The sequence below is a fragment of the Engraulis encrasicolus genome, chromosome 18 (assembly GCF_034702125.1).
Source record: "Engraulis encrasicolus isolate BLACKSEA-1 chromosome 18, IST_EnEncr_1.0, whole genome shotgun sequence".
NCBI lineage: Eukaryota > Metazoa > Chordata > Actinopteri > Clupeiformes > Engraulidae > Engraulis > Engraulis encrasicolus.
The window spans coordinates 48,102,828-48,112,443 of NC_085874.1; the positions used below are offsets into that span (position 1 = coordinate 48,102,828).

Genomic DNA, 9,616 nt, shown 5'->3' on the forward strand with positions numbered 1-9,616 from the left:
GACCGGACCGAGGACTCCGTCTTTCTCTGCTGGTCATCCATCTTAACTGGGGTAGCCATGGCTGGAGCCTGGCTCGACGGGAGTAAGATTAGTCTTGAGCTATATCTTATTCCCTTGCCCTCATCGTTTACTCCGTAAACGTTGGGCTACAACGGTCAAAGGTTTTTTGTATCGACAAAAAGGTTAATTGTTGGTGTTGCTGTACTTTGGTTTAGCGTGACAAAAGCATTAGCCACCTCTGGGGCTAGCAGTTAGCACTTCAGTGTTCTTATCCCGGGCCGCATCCATCCGTGTCTGCTGTGACGACGACGACTGGATATCCTTCGGCTACCCTTCGTATACGCAAAGCACTCCTTCTGGTTATCTGTTTGTGTTTGTGGGCTTCGCCGTGAGAAGCTGCATTTTCACTAGCTACCCAGCTAGTTGGCTATTTACCTCAGGCTCCGGTGCAGCTAACGGTGTTGTGCTAGTCACAGCTAATCCCTTAGCTAAGCTTGTTACTGCAGGGTTGCAATTAGCATCCCCTTCGGTTGCTGTGTCTTATCCTTCAAGATATTCGATGACAGGCTTCTCGAAGACTGTCCATGCCCATGGGGCTACGGCTTCAATATTAAAGCAAGCGATATGCACGATGCATGTTGCGCTTGTCTCGGCATGAACCACGCTAAGGAAGCCTTAGTGGGCGGTTCATGCGAACCATGTGGCAATCTTTCAGTGGAAGCGTCGCGTTTCGGGGATATATCTTTATGCAGTCGAAGGTGACTGTACAGGCCTAGTTCATTCATGAATACAGAAAATATACAGGGTCAAGGTGAGCTTTGTTGAAAACAACAAAATGAGGGATACATTTAAAGAGACACTGTGTGAGATTTTTCTTTGTTTATTTCCAGAATTCATGCTGCCCATTCACTAATGTTACCTTTTTCATGATTTTTTACCACCACCATCAAATTCTTATTCATTATGACTGGAAAAAATTCACTTTTCATACATGAAAAGGGGGATCTTCTCCATGGTCCACCATTTTGAATTTCTAAAAATAGTCATCTTTAGCTGCAAAAATGACTGTACTTGGACCAGACCAGAAAATAATTGTTTATTACTTAGTATTAAACGTTAATGTAAAGATCAAATTTGGCAATAGGCAGCCCAGTTTCAAAGAGCAGCATAGTTGCAGTACCGTATTTGACCATTTCCTGCACAGTGTCCCTTTAAGATTGAAACAAATGTCAGTTTAGTTATATTGAACCAAAAGTAAAATTATGATATATAAACAAGAGATATCAAAACCAGAAGGAGGAACAATCCTCCTCAGCCCCCCCCCCCCCCAACACACACACACACACACACACCCTGCATAAAGCATACAAGTAAGAGTGTGTGTGTGGGTGGGTGTGTGTGACTGTGCATATATACAGAGTATTTCTACATATATACGCGTATATGCATTTTTAATGCTTTGTACTTGGGTAGTAAGGTAGTCCTTAGGCATTCATGATGCTTCACACTTCACAAGTGCTTATTAGCAGAACTAGGCCTGTAAACTACCACACACTCAATGATTGATGTCACATCTAATGAAGCCACATCTGACAATGCAACTAGAATAAAAAGGGAAAGAGCAGAGGCACTCTGAGATTTGAGAAAAGTGTAAAAAACCTTTAAATATGACATGCCAAATCTTTTTGAAAGCACATGTTATGGCCATGTTGGCTTTCATCAGGGCATAGATCATAGAATCTCGAATACATCAAGAATATATGGTGAATTCACAGAATCTTTAGTAAACACCTTTAACAAACATGTTATTGTCATCCATATCACACTCCAAACAAAAGATTAAATCAAAAAAGAGTTTTTTTAAAAATCTGAAAGTGGAATATGAAAATATAAGACTTCACATCAACATGAAGAATTAAAATAAATGAATTAAAAAAAACTAAAGATGACACACGCACACACACACAAACGAGGCACATAGGTATACGTATATTGTAGCTGAAAAATAACAAAGAAGTCAGGGGATAAAATTGGAGATGCAGACGTTTCTGACCTAGTCCATTTTCAATGTCTTCACCTGTTTGGTTTCCCTCCACATCACAGTACATAAATGATTGTCCATTCGTTTCTTATTTGCACAGGCCTCATTGTACAAAGGGGAGTGTACCTATGTTCCCCTGTCTTTGTATGGGACCAGGGAACTTAGGACCCTTTTTCTAAAAAAAGGGTTCTATGTTCCCCGCATTGTATGTTTCCGAATTTTCAAATTGTGCCCTTCCCAAAACCATCCCTAAACCTAACCTGTCAGTAATGCAATGTTTCTGAGTTGTACATTTGTGCCCTGACCAAAACTATCCCTAAACCTAACCTGTCAGAAGTGCAACAACAACCTGCGCTTTGGCATGCGCCCCCCCCACAAAAAAAAACAAAAAAACACTGGAGAAATGACAGTGGACCATGACACCGGACAAGAAAAAAAACATAAGATTGTAGTATAGTCAGTATGTCTGGGGTGGTTTTCTTATCAATCGTCAGTTGTTCTTATTTCTTTAGGCTAGGAAACAAGGTAACTTGTTGTCGTTGACAAGGTGTAGGCCTATACGGTTTTGAAAACCGTTTGGCTATTTTGGCTATATTGGCGTTTCACTTCTTTAGGTGCAGCCATGCATACGCTTACTCTTACTATTTTTTTTTTAAACTGCGACATTGAACTGCAGCGACTTCCCCGACTATGCTAGTAAGAAGGCCTGCATGCACTTGTGTTCTCTCTCTCGTGCAAGGGGATGAAACAGTATGGCAGACGCCATATCATTAGATACAACTTTTCGAGCGTTATACTTTTCGAAAGTTGGCGCAGAGGTTTTTTTTTTTTTTTCCGGGTAGCATGCACGCGCTAGCTGTATTCTTTTTTTTAATTTTTTTTTTTTTTTTTTTTTAAATTATTATTAGAAAACAGACAAGTACAGAGACATAGAAACAGACAGGGAAACGAAACATCTACGCCAGGGGTATGAGACAGAACAAATATACACATCTAGTACACAATTTTGAATTTTTTACATAAGTTTACAGTTTTGATTGCTTTTTTGTTTGGAGCGACACAAATCGTTTTAAGAGGTGTCTGCTGCAGCATGAATGAAGTTCACGTCACAAACATGGCTGAGCTGGGACCATAAAAAGCCCGGGCACGTTGTGCAAGAAAAGGCAGAAAGCGACTACATCAGCCTGTTAACCCACCGGGGAATGCACTGAATGTTAGTCCAGGCTGATCACAAATGCGCAATAGAGACAGAGCACAAGAACCACCGACGCACTCGCACACAAATCGCAGAATGCTGTTCATGTCAGCAAACAGGAAAACGTGCGCAATAAGCATTAGAAACACCCAAACTGCATGTCATCAAAACATGCAGAATTGCTTTAGAACTAATGCTTTCCCGAACATAATGTATTTGCGTAGCACACATAGCTAACCAACTGTCATGTGCTGCCGTCGGAAGCTAGTACAAAGCAAAGTTCCGTACCTCTCATAAAACCGTCTCTGTAGAAAGCCACAATACACAGAACGGTATCCAAAATACTTTAGGAAATATGACACCAGAAGCAAAGTACCCTATTTGCCGCGGCGGGCTCAGTGATGAATGAAACAGCTTACCTGTACTGCTACCATCAATGCCTTCTTGCTAGCCCACATGACAACTGGTTTTTGGCTACGATTGAAACTTGTCACTTTCAAGACATTAACTTCGGTTATTTGATTTTTCTGCCATCAGCGACGCCACGACATATGTATTATTCCAAGTGGGAAATGGAGAGCTGTCTTTGCTAACTAGAACCTAGAACTACTAGACTTAAATTTGCGGTCTATGTCTGACTGGAGGTAGCCGCTCAAGTTAGAATTCCACTGATGGAACTAGAATTTGTTACTGTAGGCCTATCTTTTTTTCAGGAGCACGCAAGTTTTACGCACAGAAGCAAAAAGCAGGCTATCTGCCTTTGTAAATTAATGGTGCCCAACCATCTCTGCTCTTTAATTTGCTTCATGCTGCTTCTTCTCATATAATATGTTGCATTGTCACAACATTCATAGAAGACACAATAGACATAATATTTATTTATTTAAAAAAAAAAAACTTCCTCCACTGGTGAGGGTACGCACAGTGCGTACGGCCGTACGGCTCCAGGCGCCCTTGCTGGGGAACATAGGGATGACCCCGTGCGAAAAGCTCTGAGTTACACATGTACTAATAACTTGGGCCAAGGACAAGTCACACATATCGACATATGACATAGTTACAAGCAGAGTGTCCAATATTTCTTTGAACACTAAGGACAAAAATTCACCTTACTTGCATAAGAGAAGAATCTTTTGTACAAACACGCCGTGTTAAAATCAGCTTCATGCTTTTTTGAAACCATGGGTAGAAGAGGGCATATATCACAGGATTTAACATAGAGTTGAGGCAGAACAGGATCCCCGTGTAGTTGGTCACATCACTAAAAATGTCACTCGGGATACTGCCAGCCATTAAACTGCACATGTAATAGGGGACCAAACAGAGCAGGAAGACAGACACGAGTATCCCAAGCACCTTGGCAGCTTTTCTCTCAGATCGTTTGGGGATATTGTGAGTCTGTTTGCTTTTTGCATTGCCCTGTGTGTTAGCTGCCCTGATGGCATCAGCATGGTTTCTAGCAATGGCAAAGATTTTCAAGTACAACACAAACATGACGGAACAGGGCAGCACAAGCACAATCACCAAGTCAACAAAGGCCCACATTTCATTCACAATAATGAGGCACTTGCTCGGGCACAGTGTGAGCGAGGTGGTGAAGAAACCATTGTCAAACAGGAGAGCAAAGTTGTAGCCAAAGGAAAAGAGCCAGTTCAGAGAGGCCACAACAATGCAGAGGTTCACTGTGACTATCTTGGAATACAGGAAAGGATTGCTCAGGGCCATGTAACGATCCACAGCAATCAGAGCCACGTTGTGGACAGAGGTGCTGGTCAGGTGAAATGTTATTAAGTTGTAGAAGGGGCACACGGTGCTGCCAAAATCCAGCAGGACTCTATGAGCCACAGGAAATACAGAGGCATCACAAACACCCCCACGCATATGTAGGCCACCGCCAGGGAGAGGATCAGGATGTTAGTCGGCGTGTGAAGCTGCTTGAAGTGGCATACGGATGAAATGACAAGCAGGTTGCCCCACACGGTGATAATGATCACAGCTGCTGCGGCGACGTATAATGCCACATAGGCTGGGGTGGCGGCGGCAGTGTTCTCCCCTCTGCAAGAGGTGCAGTTGTCTACGAGGCTGCTGCTGCTGCTGCTGTTCTACCCAGACCCGTGTGTGTGTGTCACAGCGTGTGTTCGCCCAAGGATGAGCACCCTAGAAACTGAGTCCCACGACATGATCAGACACACTCTGAACGAACCCAGCATACCTTGCTTTGCATCAAAGTATTTATAGTGTTTTAAACACATAGATCTATGTGTCCCTCCCTTTTTCCTCACTGATGATGTAAAGGCTAAAGCTGTGCTGTCCAAGCCAAATTCACAGTGGGCCAAAATCGAAATCTTGTGTAACGTCTTGTGCCAAATTCCATATTTGTTAAAAACAAAACAAAAAACAGGATTCCAAGTATTTAGTGAATAAAATCAAAAGGCTGTCATTTTCAAAACATTAAATCAGTTAACTAGATAGCATTCTCGCAGAAAATGCTGGAAGCCGGCTTGCCTTTCGGGGCAGAGATGAGCAGTTTAATTTTTGACATCTCTATACCTAAATTAAAAACAAACTATTATTGAGAAAACAAAGCTAAACGAAATGTCGGAAAAATCCATTTACCCAGTCAGAAGTTATGGGCCAAACAATTCAGCCATCTTGGATTCAGCCATCTTGAAAGTATTGTAGCTCCGCGTTTTGGGGATATACTAAATTACATACATGGTTGGCTAAGTTACACTGCATATTATATAATTTTGAAAATCAACATGGGTCTGAGTGGGATTCAAACTCACGACGTCCATATCTCTAATCCAGCACCTTTGCCATTGATACTAAATGACATACATGGTATTTTAAGTTGGCTAAGGAACACTGCATATGATATAATTTTGAAAATCAACATGGTTCCGAGTGGGATTCGGACTCACGACCTCCATAGCTCTAATCCAGCACCTTTGCCATTGATACTAAATGACATACATGGTATTTTAAGTTGGCTAAGGAACACTGCATATGATATAATTTTGAAAATCAACATGGGTCCAAGTGAGATTCAAACTCACAACCTCCATATCTCTAATCCAGCACCTTTACCAGTGAGCCAAGCAGCTGGCTGTCATAAACATTCCAGCAAGACAATATCACATTGCATTGAAGAGGTGAACAATAGACTTCTAGAATGGTAGTTGCAGGTGCTCGTTAAGAATTGATTTTTGACCTACGGTTTGATACACCCCACAATTTCTCATTTGCCAATGTATAAAACTATGACAGATTGTGGGTTGAATAGGTTACAAGAGGCTATAAATAATTTTAAAAAGTTAAAATATAATAATGATGATGATCTAAAGCTTGGAAGCACCATCAGTTCATATCATGTCGTAGTTTTCTGGACTGATGGGTGTCAAAACTTTGAAAGGGTGTATCACAATACTGCCTCCTTGTATTACGATACAGTATCGCTAGTCTGTATATCACAATTTCTCGGTTCGATACAATATCGTCGTTTCAGCCCTACTATTTAGTTATCACACCGGCATAGGAGGTTTACAATTTACTGTGCTCTTGAATTGAAGGGTTTGCTTATTGCATTTGAAGGACGGTGACATCTATGGACATTTGAGGTTTACCTTTCGAGGTAGGCCTACATTTTTAGTTTAAAGGGTACTTTCCCTATTTAAAGGGCATCTTTTAATTTAAAGGGTTTGTGATAAAGCACATATATTAGTGTGTTAAATTTGCAGTAAAAGCATTCTAAGTTTCATTTGAAGTCTGAACCCACTGTAAGGAGTATCATTTTGTGCATTTTGGTTAATGTAAAGGAAACTAAAGAAGGGTATTTCATTTTATTCATGTAAATTCATTTTGAAACATTTGTAAGTAAAACAGAAGAAAGACATTACTTTGGTAATGCATTATTTCATTGTGGCATTCTTACTTGGTTAAAAATATTTAAAAAGGTGTATTAACAAGGTAATCAAAACTACTGCTGTTTTCTCACCAAAACTGACAAGAGCTCAGGGCGCTCCATAGTTATATCAGAGAGAGTAGAGAATCTCTGGTTATATCTTGCCAGTAATGGATGCAAGGGGGCACTACATCCAGTTAATGCCGCAGCCACATGACCTGCCAGCCTGATATTGTTGTTTGTTGCAACTTCATGTTTGTAAGAATTTAAGTCCTTGAAAATAGCTGTTGGTGTCCATGTCCTGCCAGTTTCACTACAGTTCATTGGCCACCAGATAGCACTAAAGGGCCATATTGTGTTCCTTTTTTCCTCTGGCCTTGATTAATTCATTCATGAATACAGAAAATGTACACAGGGTCAGGATGTGATTTCTAGAAAACACCAGAATGAGGGATATGTTTTAGATTTAAACAAATGTCAGTTTAGTTATATTGAACCAAAAGTAAAATTCTGATATATAAAAAAGAGATATCAAAATCAGAAGGAGGAACAATCCTCCTCAGTCCCCTCCACCCATCCACACACATATCACACCCTGCATAAAGCATACAAGTAAGTGTGTGTGTGTGTGTGTGTGTGCTTGTGCATATATACAAAGTATTTCTACATACCTATATGTCTATATGCATTTTTTTATTCTTTGTACTTGGGTAGGAAGTTATTACTTGGGCATTCATGACTCTTCACACTTCATAAGTTGTTATTGGGGGAACTAGGCCTGTAAACTGTCACACACTTAATGATTGATGTCACATCTAATGAAGCCACATCACACGGCAATACAACCAGAATAAAGAGGGAAAGAGCAGAGGCACTCTGAGATTTGAGAAAAGTGTAAAAAAAAACCTTTAATATAAGGGGTCTTACACACCCGGGCGGTAAAGGGTCGCGGAACGGCCGCGTTTTTTTACCGGCGTCGGTGAAAATACATTGAAACATATCTGTCCTTACACACCAACCGGTGGTAGTCGGGCGTCAGTGGCACGGGAGCGGGCTCCGCGCCGCGCTGCATTTGGAAAATAGAACTCTAGCGTATTTTTCACGCCGGCGATCGGCGGTGTCTTATTCAAATGAATGGCAAAGTAGCACGCTAGCTTTGGCTGTGAGGGGGTTTTGAACAGGACTGGCCGCGCACGCCGACGCTGTCAGTGTGCAAGGCAGAGAAAAACACACCGGCCGAAACTAAGCAGAAAGACCGCGTTCGTCCCGCGACCGTTCCGTTCCGCTTTGGTATGTTTTGCCCCTAACATGGCCAATCTGTAAACACATTACATGGGCCTACGTGTTGCAGCCATGTTGGCTTTTATCAGCGCATAGGCCTATTAGGGGTGTCTAACTCAAATTGACCGAGGGCTAAAAATCAGAATCTGGAGCGAAGTCGCGGGCCAAAAACAATATATATTTTTTAAATTGCTCATGTTTAAATTCATGTTTAAACAGATTTCCATTATAGTTGGAATTTGCCTACACATTCTGTTGCATTTGAGTGCACTGTTTCAATGGCTGCCCTGGGCCCACTCATATATTCCTGTGATATACGAATTTTCATGTTCAAATCTTAATACGCTATACAGTTATGGTGTATGTGGGCCAACTGTGAAACACATTTGAAATGATCTCGGGAGCCAAATAAAATGGCTCCGCGGGCCAAATTTGGCCCCCGGGCCTGAGTTTGACATCCCTGGCCTAGATGATAGAATGTAGAATACATCAAGAATATCTGTTGAATTCACAGAATCTTTAGTAAACATATTTAACAAACATGTAATTGTCATCCAAACAAAAGGTTAAATCAAATAAGTGTGGAAAAAACTCTGAAAGTGGAATTTGAAAAGATACGACTTCACATCGACGTCAAGAATTAGATACTAAAAATGACACAATAAAAACAAGGCAGATTCAAGGCTCATATCAAAAACTGTATATTGTAGCTAAAAATAACAAAGAAGTCAGGGGATCGGACCAGGTTTCGGACCTAGTCCATTTTCAATGTCTCCAGCTGTTTGGTTTCCCTCTACTTCACAGTACATACATGAGGAGCATAGCAGGATATTTTTAAATGTGGATATTTTTTTCTGCTTTTAAAATATCCCATTTAGGGGGCTAAAACGCACCTGTCAATGCAGTTTTTATTTTTTAGCCCCATATTGCGTTTACACCTAAACAGGAGAAAAAAATATCCACATTTAAAAATATCCTGCTACGTGGAAACAGCACCTGATTCTCCATATTCTCATATTCATTAATTCCCTATTTGCACAGGCCTCATTGTACTAAGAGCTCTGAGTTACACGTGTGCCATACATGTACTGTATTTAAAATAACTTGGGCCAAGGACAAGTCACACATATCGACATATGACATAGTAACAAGCAGAGTGGCCAATGTTGTTCATTGAACATTGAAGGATAAACAA

General features: G+C 41.0%; 1 pseudogene; it reads right to left on the minus strand.

Moving 5' to 3' along the window:
* Nucleotides 1–4,340: 4,340 nt before the first annotated feature.
* LOC134468675 (trace amine-associated receptor 13c-like) lies at nucleotides 4,341–5,257 on the minus strand (annotated as a pseudogene).
* Nucleotides 5,258–9,616: the final 4,359 nt, after the last annotated feature.